Raw genomic sequence first — 15,436 nt, 5'->3', positions numbered from 1 at the left:
ACTTCGCGATCATCATGTGATTGGAATTGAGTCCATGTTCCACCACCCCTTGGCACTTGAAAACTTGCTGCTCCATTGCTTCGAGTCTTGTCTCCACGCTTCCGGTCTTCTTTGGTCCCTCAACATCGCGGATGTGCATAACCCCCTCACTCATATCAATGGTTTGAGGGTGTTGCAGCACCTCCGCGAGGTAAGGGTTGATGACCTTCTCTAAAAACTTGTCCTTTGGGGCGCTTGGAGATGCCATGGTGATCTAGATCTGTCAGAAAAACAACTCGAAACAAAAATATAGGATTTTGTCATGGTTCGGTGGTCAAAACCTTCGGGAGATCATATAATGAATTTTTACCAACCTAAAGAAGTATTGTGCAAGAAACAGAGTCCGGAGGGCACACGAGGTGGCCACAAGGTAGGGGGTGCACCCTCCACCCTTGTGGTTACCTCGTGTCTCTTTCGGACTACTTTTAATTTTCCTAAATTTTTAAATATTCCAAAACGGAGAAAAATTGACATTAGAGTAGTTTCAGAGTCGGTTTACTTACTGTACCACATACCTACTCCTTTTCGGAGTCTGAAACATTCTAGAAAGTGTCCCTTATGTACTTCTCTAGTGCTATGATGTCAATTACATTGGTCTCAACATTTATGGGATTACCTGAGATATAATGTTTGATTATTTGACCGTTTACCACCTTCGAATTTGTGCCTTCAGTGTTGTTGATTTTTATGGCACCGGAATTATAGACCTCCTTGATAATGTAAGGACCTTCCCATTTAGAGAGAAGTTTTCCTGCAAAAAATCTTAAATGAGAGTTGTATAGCAGAACATGATCACCTACATTAAACTCATGCTTTTGTATCCTCTTGTCATGCCATGTGTTAACTTTTTCTTTAAACAACTTGGCATTTTCATAGGCTTGGGTTCTCCATTCATCAAGCGAGCTAATGTCAAATAACCTCTTCTCACTAGCAAGTTTGAAATCATAATTGAGCTCTTTAATAGCCCAATAAGCTTTATATTCTAGATCGAGAGGTAAGTGACATGCTTTTCCATATACCATTTTATACGGGGACATACCCATAGGATTTTTATAAGTAGTTCTATAAGCCCATAATGCATCATCAAGTTTATTGGACCAATTCTTTCTAGATCTATTAACAGTCTTTTGCAAAATCAATTTAATCTCTCTATTGCTCAATTCTACTTGACCACTAGACTGAGGATGATATGAGATGCAATTCTATGGTTAACATCATACTTAGCAAGCATTTAACGAAAAGCACCTTGAATAAAATGTGAACCACCATCAGTCATTAAATATCTAGGGACTCCAAACCTCAGAAAAATAACTTCTTTAGTCATCTTAATAGAAGTGTTATGATCAACACTACTAGTCAGAATAGCTTTTACCCACTTAGTAACGTAATCAACAACAACTAAAATATGTGTATACCCATTAGAGGAAGGAAAATGTCCCATATAATCAAAGCCCCAAACATCAAATGGTTCGATAACAAGTGAATAATCATAGGACTTTCCCTACGTCTGCTAATATTACCAATTCTTTGGCATTCATCACAAGAAAAGACAAACTTACGAGCATCCTTGAAGAGAGTAGGCCAATAAAAACCGGATTGCAGTACCTTATGTGCAGTTCTATCTCCAGCATGGTGTCCTCCATAAGCCTCGGAGTGCCACTTGCATAGGATCTATTCTTGTTCATGCTCAGGTACACAATGCCTAATAACACCATCTACTCCTTCTTTATAAAGGTGTGGGTCATCCAAAAGTAATGTCTTAAATCATAGAAAAACTTTTTGTTTTGCTGGTATGTGAAACTAGGTGGTATAAATTTAGCAACAATGTAAATAGCATAATCATCATACCATGGAGTATTTCGAGAAGCATTTATGACATCTAATTGTTCATTAGGAAAGTTATCATCAATAGTCAGTGGGTTATCAAGAACATTTTCTAACCTAGACAAGTTATCTGCAACGGGGTTCTCAGCTCACTTTCTATCAATAATATGCTAATCAAATTCTTCTAGCAAGACAACCCATCTAATAAGTCTAGGTTTAGCATCTTTCTTTTCCACAAGATATTAAATAGCAGCATGATCAGTGTGAACAGTTACTTTGGAATCAACAATATAAGATCTGAACTTATCACAAGCAAATACAACTGCTAAAAATTCTTTTTCAGTAGTAGCATAATTTCTCTGGGCACTATCTAGAGCTTTACTAGCATAATGAATAACATTCAATTTCTTATCAAATCTTTGTCCTACAACAACACAAACAACATAATCACTAGCATCACACATAATTTCAAAGGGTAAATTCCAATCACGTGGATGAACAATAGGTGTAGAAATCAAGGCTTTCTTAAGTATTTCAAATGCTTCTACACAATCATCATAAAAAACAAAAGGAATCTTTTTGCAAGAGATTAGTGAGAGGCCTAGAAATTTTAGAGAAGTCTTTAATAAACCTCATATAGAAACCGACATGACCAAGGAAACTTCTTATACCTTTGATATCTTCAGGACACGACATCTTTTCAATAGCATCTACCTTAGCTTTATCAACTTCAATACCTCTTTCAGAAATTATATGCCCCAACACAATACCTTCATTAACCATAAAGTGTCACTTCTCCCAATTCAAGACAAGATTAGTTTCTTCACATCTCTGCAAAGCTCGATCAAGGTTGCTTAAGCAATCATCAAAAGAATTTCCATCAACGGAAAAGTCATCCATGAAAACCTCAACAATCTTTTCACAAAAGTCAGAGAATATAGCAGTCATACATCTTTGAAAGGTAGCAGGTGCATTGCATAAACCAAAAGGCATACGTCTATAAGCAAAGGTATCAAAAGGGCAAGTAAAAGTGGTCTTTTCGAGATCATCTTTTGACACAGGTATTTGGGAGAAACCAAAATAACCATCTAGAAAGCAGAAATGTGTATGTTTGGATAGTCTTTCTAGCATTTGATCAATAAAAGGTAGAGGGTAATGATCTTTTCTAGTAGCTTTATTTAATTTGTGAAAATCAATTACCATTCTATAACCTGTAACCATTCTTTGTGGGATTAATTCATTCTTATCATTAGGAACAACAGTAATACCCCCCTTCTTAGGGACACAGTGAACGAGGCTTACCCACTTACTATTAGCAATAGGATAAATTATACCTGCCTCCAGAATCTTTAGTATTTCATTTCTTACTAGAGACTTTTTGCATGTGAAGACTACTTTTGTCAAGATAGACTATACTACTTGTCCCCTTTCAAATCCGGCCGTTGTGGGATCCCTTCCCGCTCATATTTGGGAAGAGGACCAAGGCCACTATAAGTAGGACTAGCCACCACCATAGGAATGGGATAGAATCCATTCTCACCCGAGCATCACACCAGCTCAAGAACACCTCACCTCCCGAGGCTTGTTCATCCACTGTACCAGTTCATCCATAGCCCTTCGAGGCAATCCACCACACCACACTGGATTAGGGTATTACACCACAACGGTGGCCCGAACAAGTATAAATCTCTGTGTCTTTGTGTGTCTTTGAGCTCGACGCATTAGGCTAGGGAGGATCGCGAGTAGGCAGGCTGGGCAGGTTGAGATCTCCGCACGCACCCCAGAGTTTGAACCTCTCAAGGGTTGTCGGATCCCTAAATCCAACATTTGGCACGCCAGGTAGGGGTGCGTCCGGATCTTCTTCCTCGACCTCTAGATCGTGCCACTGACTCCTATGGCGGGCGCTCCTCCGTCGGCCTAGTCGATGTGCGTTCCCAAAGAAGCGCCGGGGCTGCGTTGCTTCACCCTCTCCCTTCGGCAGGTGCAATGGTCGCACAAGTTCTGACCGGAGATGCCGCCGCGCTATGATGGCGCGGCAGATCCGCCCCCCTTTCTTCAAGCATACGAGGAGGCAGTTTGGGCGGCCAACGGAAATGACAAGGCAAACGCCAACTGGTTCCCCATGGCCCTTGTAGGCGCGCCACGTGCCTGGTTGCTCAACCTGCCGGCATCTTCTATGGCCTCCTGGGAGGAGCTCAGCGACCTCTTCCTTGCCCACTACGCGGCACCGGCGCCCCCGGTCGTCGCAGCTCTCCTAGGTGGATCGCAGGCACCACCATCCGACCGTCACATCAAGCAGTTCTGCCGGCGGGCAGGAGCCACTCAGGTGAGCCTGGGGGCTCCCCCGGGCTGGGCGGCGCCCCAAGCTGACCTCACCTTCGGCATCAAGGATCACCCCGTCGCCACGACGGGAATATGCGCGCTCCCAATGGTCTGCACCCCCACTGTCTGCCACATAGCGATCACCAGGACCCTCATCGACGGCAGAGCCGGCCTCATTGTGCTCTTCTCGGAGGCGTTCGGCCTGCTCCACGTGCCGCCCAGCCGACTCCGCCCCTCCAAGCCTTTCTCCGGGGTTGGCGGCAGCTCCACCAGGCCCCTGGGGCAGATCCGTCTCCTTGTCACCTTCGGGACCCGCCAAAACAACCGCACCGAGCTCATCGACTTCGACATCGCCAAGATTGACCTGCCGTACAATGCTATTCTCGGATACCCGGCCTTGGCTCGGTTTATGGCTGCGACCCACCCCGCGTACAACCTCATGAAGATGCCTGGCAGCAACGGTGTCCTCACGGTGGCAGGGGACACCAAAGGCGTGTCACAGGCCCTCAAGCTCGCCTTCAGGACAGCCGCGTCCGTGCTGCCTGGTGAGAAGAAGGGTCAGGAGGCCTCAAAAGCAGCACCGGCCAAGAAGAAGCAGCTGTTCTCCCAAGACCGAGCCGAAATGAAGCAAGTGCCGGTCTGCGAGGATGGGACGGCCAGTGCCACCTCCACCATAGGGGCTGGTCTCCCTCAGGACTAAGAGGAAGTGTTGATCAACTTTTTGCGAGCCAACAAGGATGTATTCGCTTGGGAACCAAACACCTGGCTGGGGTCCCAAGGGGGATAATCGAGCATCACCTGAGGGTGTGCCCAAATGTGCAGCCAGTAAAGCAGAAGGCTCGCTATCAGTCCACCGAGAAGCAGGCCTTCATCGTCCAGGAAACCCGTAAGCTACAAGCCGCAGGGGTAATCAAAGAGGTACGGTACCCAGAGTGGCTGGCGAATCCCGTCATAGTCCCATAGAAAGGAGGGAAGGAGCGCATGTGTGTTGACTTCACCAACCTCAACAAGGCCTGCCCGCAAGATCCCTTCCCGGTCCCTCGCATCGACCAGATCATCGACTTCACCGCCGAGTGCGACCTGTTGTGCTTCCTAGATGCCTTCTCCGGTTACCACCAGATCAAGATGGCCGTGGAGGATGTGGAGAAGACGGCATTTCTCACCCCGTGCGGGGTGTACTGTTACACCTGCATGCCCTTTGGGCTGTGTAATGCCAGGGAAACCTTCCAGCGATTGATGCACATCGCCCTGGGTTTGCAGCTTGGGAGAAACACAGACGCCTATGTTGATGATATAGTGGTGAAGTCTCGGGAGGCCAGGACTCTGATAGAAGATCTAGAGGAGACGTTCGCAAGGCTGCGCATGGTGGATCTTCGGCTTAACCCTGAGAAGTGTGTGTTTGGGGTCCCTTCCGGCAAGCTGTTGGGTTTCTTGGTGTCGCACAAAGGGATCGAGGCCAACCTGGAGAAGGTCAAGGTGATAGAGGACATGAACCCCCCACAGACCCTGAAGGAGATGCAGAAGCTGGCTGGCTGCATAACCTCACTTGGGCATTTCATTTCCAAGTTGGGGGAGCGTGCCCTCCCGTTTTTCAAGTTGATGAAGAGGAAGGAGCCATTCGAGTGGACCCCGGAGGCAGACGCAGCCTTCCAGGACCTCAAGAGATATTTGACCAGTCCGCCAGTGATGGTGGTACCGCGCCCTCTCGAGCCCTTGGTGCTTTATCTGGCAACAACCCGTCACACAGCCAGCGCCGCCCTAGTGGCGCTAAGGAAGGAACGCCTGATCAAGAAGCAGCAGCAGAATACACAACCGTCAAGCAAAGCGCAGCACTCTCAGGGCGAGGCATCTGAAGTCTCGGCCGGCATAGTGGTCAACATCCCTCTTGAGGCCACGGTTGATACCGTGGCTATCAAGGCTGCTGAGGACGGGCCTCGTGAGGCCATGGAGGACCTATGCCCTCATGAAGAACAAGATCCCGCTGATGCTTCCCCCCTCATCGAGCATCCTGTCTACTTCATCAGTACGGTGTTGAGGGAAGCCCGGGCATGCTACCCCATGCCCTAGAAGCTCTTGCTCGCGCTCCTATTCGCCTCTAGGAAACTACGCCACTACTTTCAAGGCCACCCCATCAAGGTTGTTTCAGCGTACCTGCTGGAGAGGGTGCTCCGGAGCCCGAACGCAGCTGGGCGAGTCGTTGGATGGAACTTTGAGCTTCAGGAATTCAATCTCGAGTTCAGCACCACCAGGGTCATCAAGGGCGCTGCCCTCGCGGACTTCGTGGTTGAGTGGACTGAGGCCCAGCCACGGAATAGGCAAGGACTACTCCCTCCTGCTAGGAGACGAGGAGCCGGGCGGATGGACCATGTACTTCGACGGGGCGTTTGCGCGACAAGGCGCAGGAGCGGGGGACATCCTCATCTCACCTACCAAGGACAAGCTCTGTTAGGCAGTGCAACTCTGCTTTCAGCAGGACTAGAAGGTCTCCAAGAACATCGCAGAATTCGAAGGCTTGCTCGATGGGCTCAGGGCCTCAACCACGCTAGGAGTAAAGCGCCTCACCATCAAGGGCGACTCTCAGCTTCTCGTCAACTTCTCCAACAAGGAATATACGCCTAAGGATGAGCACATGGAGGCATACCTGGAGGAGGTGCGCACAATGGAGAAGCGGTTCATGGGCGTGGAGCTGCAGCACGAGCTGCACGGAACGAACAAGGAAGTAGACAACATCGCCAAAAGAGCCTCTCGCAGGCTCCCTCAGGAGCTGGGGGTGTTTGAGGAGCGGCTCTTCAAGCCGTCCGCAACCCCACACGTCACGACTTCAGCACCACCTCAGGAGGACTTACCCCAGGCACTCAAGACGAGCGCCCCAGCCTGTGGTCACCCCTCAGGAGGCCGCCTGCTACTCGTGCTTGAGCCTCAGGAGGGCTGCTGGACCGAAGAGTTCAAGGCGTACTTGCTTCGAGGGACCCTGCCAGAGAAGGAGGAGGACGCCGAGCGCGTGGCCCATCAAGCCACCGCGTACTGCATCAAGGATGATGAGTTATATAGAAGGAGGCCCAATGACGTTTCGTTGCGGTGCATCTCTAGGGAACAAGGGCTCGAGCTGCTAGCGGACATACATGGTGGGGACTACGAGCATCAATCCTCGTCGCACACTCTAGTGGGTAAGGCGTTCCGCAGTGGCTTCTACTGGCCCACTACGCTCAATGATGCTACAGAGCTGGTGCGCTCTTGTGAAGCATGCCAGTTTCACGCCAAGCAGATCCACCAGCCCGTGCAGGGCCTCCAGACGATTCCGCTCACGTGGCCGTTCGGGGTCCGGGGGCTGGACATCTTAGGATCGTTCCCTCGGGCGCCAAGGGGCCACTGATACCTATGTCGCCATCGACAAGTTCACCAAGTGGGCGGAGGTAGAAGCCATGCGCACCATCCCAGCTGGGTCGACCGTCAAGTTCATCAAGGGAATCGTGAGCCGGTTTGGGGTCCCCAATCGCATCATCACCGACAATGGCTTGCAGTTCACCAGTAACCTTTTCAAAACATACAGTGCTAACCTTGGAACGTAGATCTGCTACGCCTCAGTAGCACACCCACGGAGCAATGGGCAGGCTGAGAGGGCCAATGCGGAAGTCCTGAGGGGCCTCAAGACCCGAACCTTCAAGAATAAGCTCGAGGCCTGCGGCAGGGGCTGGCTCGACGAGTTGCAGTCCATGTTGTGGTCCATCCGCACCACCGTGACCAAGCCAACAGGAGAAACGCCGTTCTTCCTCGTCTACGGAGCATAAGCGGTTCTCCCTCATGAGGTCAAGCATCGCTCCACGCGGGTCCTGGCGTTTGATGAGATGCAGTAGGATGCCACGCGGAGGATGGATCTCGTGCTGGGGAAGGTACGCCGCCGTCAAGCCTCGCTCCAGGCAACGAGGTACCAGCAGGCATTGCGGCGGTACCACTATCGTAGCGTCCGCTCTAGGACGTTGGAGGTGGGTGATCTCGTTCTGAGGTGGGTGCTCTCCAGTGAGGGGCTGCACAAGGTCTCTCCCATGTGGGAGGGCCCATTTAGGATTGCCCGTGTCTCCAGGCCTGGCGCTGTGCGCCTGGAGGCATAGGACGGGATCCCCGTCCAGAACGTCTAGAACATCCAGCACCTCCGGAAGTTCTACCCATGAAGAAAGGCTCCGGCCTGTGAAGCAAGGCTCCGGCCTGTGAAGATCTCTGTCGATGTCAAAATCGGCGGATCTCGGGTAGGGGGTCCCGAACTGTGTGTCTAAGGCTAATGGTAATGGGAGGCGGGGGACACAATGTTTACCCAGGTTCGGGCCTTCTCTATGGAGGTAATACCCTACTTCCTGCTTGATTGATCTTGATGATATGAGTATTACAAGAGTTGATCTACCACGAGATTGTAGAGGATAACCCTAGAAGCTAGCCTATGATTATGATTGTTGTTGTCCTACGGACAAAACCCTCCGGTTTATATAGACACCGGAGGGGGCTAGGGTTACATTATGTCGGTTACAGAGAAGGGAATCTACATATTAGAATTGCCAAGCTTGCCTTCCACGCAAATGAGAGTCCCACCTGGACACGGGACGAAGTCTTCAATCTTATATCTTCATAGTCCAACAGTCCGACATAAGCATATAGTCTGGCTGTCCAAGGACCCCCTAATCTAGGACTCCCTCAGTAGCCCCTGAACCAAGCTTCAATGATGATGAGTCCGGCGTGCAGATTGTCTTCGGCATTGCAAGGCGGGTTCCTTCTCTGAATACTCCAAAGTAGATCTTGAACACAAGAATCATGTCCGGCTCTGCAAAACAAATTCCACATACCACCGTAGAGAGTATAATATTCCACGATTCTAATCTGCTGACAGCTTCTCCATAGCGTGACACCACGCCGCGGCCCAGTTATTATTCGAACCGTTTTCTCAACCTGCTACTACACATCTTGCGAGGCGGTTTTTATTGGCACGTCTTGTCGAAGCAGAGATCGTGTCCCCTTATCACGGGATTCTCATCAATACGGGTGTGGATAACCCAACCGCGCCATTAGCATGATGCTTGGGAAATAAGCGAGTTTTTAGGGCAAGTGGGGAGGCACATGGCTGCCGTCTCTATAAAGAGATAAGGATTCCCCTCTTTCACCCACGCCTCCTTCTTCTTCTGCCTACTCTCTTTTGCTCGAGCTCGAGGGCCCAAGCATTCACCTTCTCCACCCTCAAAGGCATTCCGAAAATGTCCGGACCCGGAGCTGGAGGCAAGTGGATGGCCTCTAGCGTCCAGGAGAAGGATATTAAGAAACTTCGGGAGACCGGGTATCTAGCCAAGAAGATCGGCCACCGTCTTTCGACGGTGGGACAGATCGTGCCTACTCTAGAACCCCACGAGAGGGTTGTATTCCTCCCTCACATTGTCCGCGGGCTAGGGTTTCCCCTCCACCCATTCGTTCGCGACCTTATGTATTACTATGGGATAGATTTCCATGATCTATCCCCCAATTCATTCCTCAACATCTCGACATTCATCATCGTGTGTGAGGCCTTCCTCCCCATCTCTCCACACTTTGGATTATGGCTGAAGATTTTCAATGTGAAGCCCAAGGTGGTGAATGGAGAGCATGCCAAGTGCGGAGGAGCCATGGTGAGCAAGATGCCCAACGTCACATGGCTATCAGGTACCTTCAATGATTGCGTCAAAGGATGGCAACAACTGTGGTTCTATGTCACTGAGCCACGCGACACAAAATGGGTCGCGGCTCCTTAATTTCGATCCGGAGCTCCATTGCGGCTTACGTCCTAGCCCAAAAAGGGCCCGAACTGGTCTTTGCCAGACGAGCTGGCAGTGCTCCAGGCGCGTATCAAGAGCATGGAAGGCAAGAATATCAAACTTGTCGACGTAGTCCAGGTGATGTTAGTTCGCCGGACTCTCCCCTATCAATGCAGGGCTTGCAGTTTATGGGAATTCAATCCAGCCAAGCACCAGACCCTACTAGGTCTCTTCAGCTCATCGCACGAAGACATCTGGAAGGTGCTCTTTAAGTCTGGCAAATCGTGGCCGGACTTAGCCAAGGAACGGGGGTACAAATTGTCTCGACCCACGAGTTCGGTAAGCCTTCGTATGTTGGAAAATCGTATGCTTTATCCGCATACTCCAAAGGAAATGCCTAATATATTTTCCAACAACTCTCCTAGGGCTGGAGGAAGAAGGCACAGCAGATCTATTGCCCGGCCCCGCTACCAGAAGAACAAGCCGGCCCGCTTCTGACGAAGATGCTGGTCTCGGCACCTTATGAGGCACCGAAGAAGAAGGCCAAGAACGTGACCAAAGAGACCAGGGGCGGCCTTCATCCCTAGGGTACTTCGGACATAATGTCCGAGGACTTCGAGGCTCGCTCCTCCTCCAAAGAGGACGAGGAAGAGGAGGAAAGACGATCCCCCCCAGCGAGGGCGAGAAAGAAAAGGACGGCCTCCACATGTTTGGAGGCCGAGTCACTTAAGAAAAAAAAACCTTTCTAGATGAACCCACCACCGCCACCGACATCAGCCTAGAGTGGGATCCCAGGGTCCAGCCCCTAGTCAAATCGTGAGTATATAAAATCCGGACACAATTGCATATCTAGATTTACTATTCGGGTAGCATTTGACACATTGAGTCACGCCTTTTTTGCAGTCCGGACAAGTCCCGCACCGAGCAATCCTCATTGGAGGACTTACTAGGCTCGGATGCTATGGACAACAGGACTCCCCCGACGGCTTCCTCCCCAAAACACGTGGACGACACCGAGGTATCGTCCCAAAGGGACCCAAGCCAAAGAGGAACTGGGGAGACCGTTAAGGCGGCGCCAGAGGGTCAAACCTCGACGGCCGGTCACACGGGGGAAAAGGCCCCCATGGACATAGACGGCGGGGGCTATCTTGAATTCGGCCCCCAATCGGACACAGTTCCGGAGACCAACATGGCTCCGAAATCAGGCAGGCATCCTCCCTCGACAGAAGGGGGTGCGCATGTTCCACCGGCAACCTCTGCCCATCCAGAGGTGCTAGATATCTTGTTAGCAGCACTGAAGAATGCTTCCATCGTTGAAGAACACCATGCCCTTATGGGTGCGGTGATCGAGAAGATTCAGTCTGCCGAATGCGGGTTGACTGAAGCCTGCATGAGCCTTATAATGGGCTTTGAGGTATGTTGTGCGGTTTTAAAGAGTGTCATAGTATAGATAGTAGCCCCTGATACACTGTTCGGTGTTCGGAAGGACAAGCTGGACAGAGGATCAAATATATGTTCGCAGGAGACTGACCTTGTAATGCCTCTCCCTCTTTTTTTTCAAGCAGGCGTCTGTAGTGACTGCCACCTCTCATATTGTGGAAGTCTCTGGACTGAAGCAGAGTCTGGAGCAGGCCGAAGAAGAGCTCGGCCAAGTGAAGAAGCAGTTGAAGGATAACCAAGGTATGCAAAATACCTCGTTTGCATTCAGTACGAATGAATAATTGAGTATGACGAAAAAATTTCATGATGTGTTCTAGGAGCGACGGCCGAAGTCGAGGCTCTTAGAAAGGCACTGGCCGAGGCCGAGAAGAAGGCGGCCACGGAGCAGGTTCTTCGTGAAAAGCATGAAGCCAGGGTTATTGAAGTTTAGCAAGAGCTCCAAGAGGCCGTGAAGAAATGTGAGACTTTGGAGAAGAGTTTAACGGAGAAAGAGTCCAAACTCACCAAGGCTCGTCAAGCCGCACACGATGCCCGGGGCAAAGCCCAAGGCGCCCTTCGGGAAATCCAAGAGGCTAGAAAGACCGCAGCGGGTAAGGCTTATTTTTATGCAAAGCAAATATGTAAAGGAAGAAAATCATGTCAATCGGTTTTCTCCAGGGGTGTTTGCGGAACTGCCGTGCAGCAGATCAGATGCCGCACAATTCTACCGGGTCAAGGAAGGGAGCTCTATAGAGAAGCTCTTCTGGTCGCAATATCTAGCGCCAGAGCATCCAGTGCCCTTTGCCGATCAACTGAAACAGTTGGTTGAGCTGCATAGGGCGGCCGAACTAGCCATGAAGGATTTGATTATCCGGCTATGGCCCACCGAGGCGATTCCCAGCAGCTACTTCGGGCTCGTGAAGCGTCTTGTAAGTGCCTGCCCTCGACTTGAAGTCATCAAGCGGTCAGTCTGCATGGAAGGTGCGCGAATGGCCTTCGCCCATGCCAAGGTGCACTGGGCGAAGATGGATTCCATAAAGCCGATAACCAAAGGACCACCTGAGGGGAAGGAACACCGCAAGCCCGAGTTATATTATGACCGTGTCCTGAAAGGATCCCGCCTTGTGGCAGAGCAATGTGCCAAGGATATTATATTCCCGTGAATGCATTCATGTTATCCTTTGTAATATTGAACAAGGTCGTTTATGTAGTATAATGCCTGTTATTTGAAAAAAAAATCCTCCTGTGCGGCCGTTTTATATATTAATCCTGAGAGTTGGCCAGTCGTCAGCTTCTACCCCCACGTAGGAAGTACGGGAGTGTTCGGGATAAACCTAAACACTCTTTACCCCAATTTTGGGTCCTTGAAGGAGGTGTTTAGCGGAATGAACCAGGCAATCGGACTATAAGGCTTTATCACCCTCACTTAGCCATAGGAGTTTGACAAAAGAAAGTTAGGCGCAGCCCCTGGTGTTCGAAAGGCCGCACTAGGGGCTCTATAAGCACTTGATCGAAAAAAACTGATCCGTCGCACGCTGCATTAGTTATCGCATAATGCGGAAGAAATCCTTAAAGATTTTGTAACCTCTCGACAGCTGACTAGCTCTCGCCGCATCATGACAGTCAGTTTTCGGCTTTCTCTACTGAGGTGCTCGTCTGGAAGAACCGGGACACAATCGTAGTAGTTCTCCCTTTACTACCCTAGCCGATATAGCGGAACGTAGGGTAGCAAGCACAGGAGCCGGGCAACCCAACTATTGACCCAAGACAAGATTCAGAGCCGATGCATATAATGCTATAAGTTCGGGATGCCGAACGACCATGAGGGTGTTCAGACTTTGTTGCCGTATTATGGGTACAACGAAGCCCCTGGCATATTAAGGCGTACCTTAGTGTACGACTGCTGCTGAGACCAGGGGGCTGTGTGCGGATCCAGCAAATAATCGGATGATCATCGAGGGGAATACCTAAGTATTCCCTTACGCTTTCGAGCTATTTCCCTCCTTGGTATGTCCGTCCCTTCATAGGTCTGGTCGCCAGGTTGCTAGTAGTGGCCTAGATAAAAATGGACCTGAAAAGAAAATGCAAAAAATGTTTGTGTGCCATGGAGCGGTTAAGTTGCATTGTGGGGCACAACCTAGCCTTGCCTCCGCCTATTGCCAAAGTGGTCAATTGAGCTCTTGACGAGCTGGGTTGTCCTGCCTCAGAGTAGTTCAGACTCCTTTGATGGTGTCCGGGAGCCTGGCCATTGAATAATGGTTCGAATGAAAAAGGCCGCTCTGCACTTCTACTGCTAAGGCGGCGGTGTGCTCTTCAGTACGGAGGGAGCGTTCAGCTTTTCCATTAGCTATTATGACGCTGCGTGGACCAGGCATCTTGAGCTTAAGACCAGCGTAGTGTGGCACCGCGTTGAATCGAGCAAACGCGGTTCATCCGAGCAGTGCGTGATAGCTATTGCGAAAAGGGACAATATCAAAGATTAGCTCTTCGCTGTGGGAATTATCCGGGGGTCCGAAGACTACTTCCAGATTGATAGAGCCTGTACAGCGGGCCTCCAGACCTGGTATGACACCTTTGAAGGTGGTTTTGGTGGGTTTGATCCTTGAAGGATCGATACCCATCCTGCACACTATATCCTGATAAAGCAAGTTCAGGCTGCTGCCACCGTCCATAAGGACTCGCGTGAGGTGGAATTCGTCAATTATTGGGCTGAGGACCAGTGCGGCTGAACCGCCCTGATGGATATTGGTTGAGCGATCCTTGCAATCAAAAGTGATCGAGACGGACGACCATGGGTTGTATATTGGGGCGACTAGCTCCACCGCGTAGTCATTCGTAAGTGCACGCCTCCGCTCCCGTTTTGGAATATGGGTGGCGTGTATCATATTCACCGTTTTAATTTTGCGGGGAAACTTCTTTTGGCCTCCTGTGTTCGGTGGCCGGGGTTCATCATCGTCGTCATTGCTTTGTGACCCCTTCTCCTTGTTTTTGGTACTTGACTTGCCGGTTTTTTTGAAGACCCAACATTCTCTGTTGGTATGATTGGCTGGTGTTCTTGGGGTGCCGTGAATTCGACATGAGCAATTGAGTATGCGGTCCAGACTGGACAGGCCCGGATTGTTTCTTTTAAATGGCTTTTTCCGTTGATCAGACTTGGAGCCACTCAATCCGGCATTGACGGACGTGTCTTTGGCATTATCGTCATTATTGCGACGCTTGTGTCTATTGCATCAGGGCTTGCCGTTTCTATCTCTGGCGTCTAAAGTGCCAGGATTTCTTGATGTGCTGTTGCTACGAGCCAATCAGCTATCCTCGCCCACACAGAAGCAGGTCATGAGTGTCGTGAGGGCTGCCATGGATTTCAGCTTCTCTTGGCAGAGGTGTCGGGCGAGGCACTCGTCACAGATGTTATGCTTAAAGGCCGCTAGGGCTTCGGCATCCGGACAATCTACGATTTGGTTCTTTTTAGTTAAGAACCGAGTCCAAAATTTCCTGGCTGACTCTCCGGGCTGTTGGGTATGTAACTTAAGTCATCAGCGTCCGGTGGTCGCACATACGTGCCCTGAAAGTTGTCGAGGAACGCATCTTCCAGGTTCTCCCAACTACGAATGGAGTTTTCTGGCAGGCTATTTAGCCAATGCCCAGCTGGTCCCTTGAGTTTTAGTGGGAGATAGTTGATTGTATGGAGATCATCGCCGCGGGCCATGTGAATGTGGAGAAGAAAATCTTCAATCCATACCGCGAGGTCTGTTGTCCATCGTATGATTCGATGTTTACAGGTTTAAACCCTTCCGGGAATTCATGCTCCATTACTTCGCCAGTGAAGCATAGGGGGTTTGCGGCGCCTCTATGTCGGGCTACATCGTGCCTCAGTTTGGATGAACCTGGTCTGTGGTATTCGGCCCAGATGGATTTGTATTTAGTATATCCGGTGTGGCGATCGTCGTCACGCGTTGGGGCGCGCCCCCGCGATCCGTAGATCGATCTTGACTGCCCTGTTTTACTTTCCAACTTGTCTCGCGGGTCATGCGTGTAGCCCCGGGCCTTCATGTTTTTGTTTGTTC

The sequence above is a fragment of the Triticum dicoccoides genome, chromosome 3B, assembly GCF_002162155.2.
Source record: "Triticum dicoccoides isolate Atlit2015 ecotype Zavitan chromosome 3B, WEW_v2.0, whole genome shotgun sequence".
NCBI lineage: Eukaryota > Viridiplantae > Streptophyta > Magnoliopsida > Poales > Poaceae > Triticum > Triticum dicoccoides.
Note: the sequence above shows the minus strand (reverse complement) of the source record.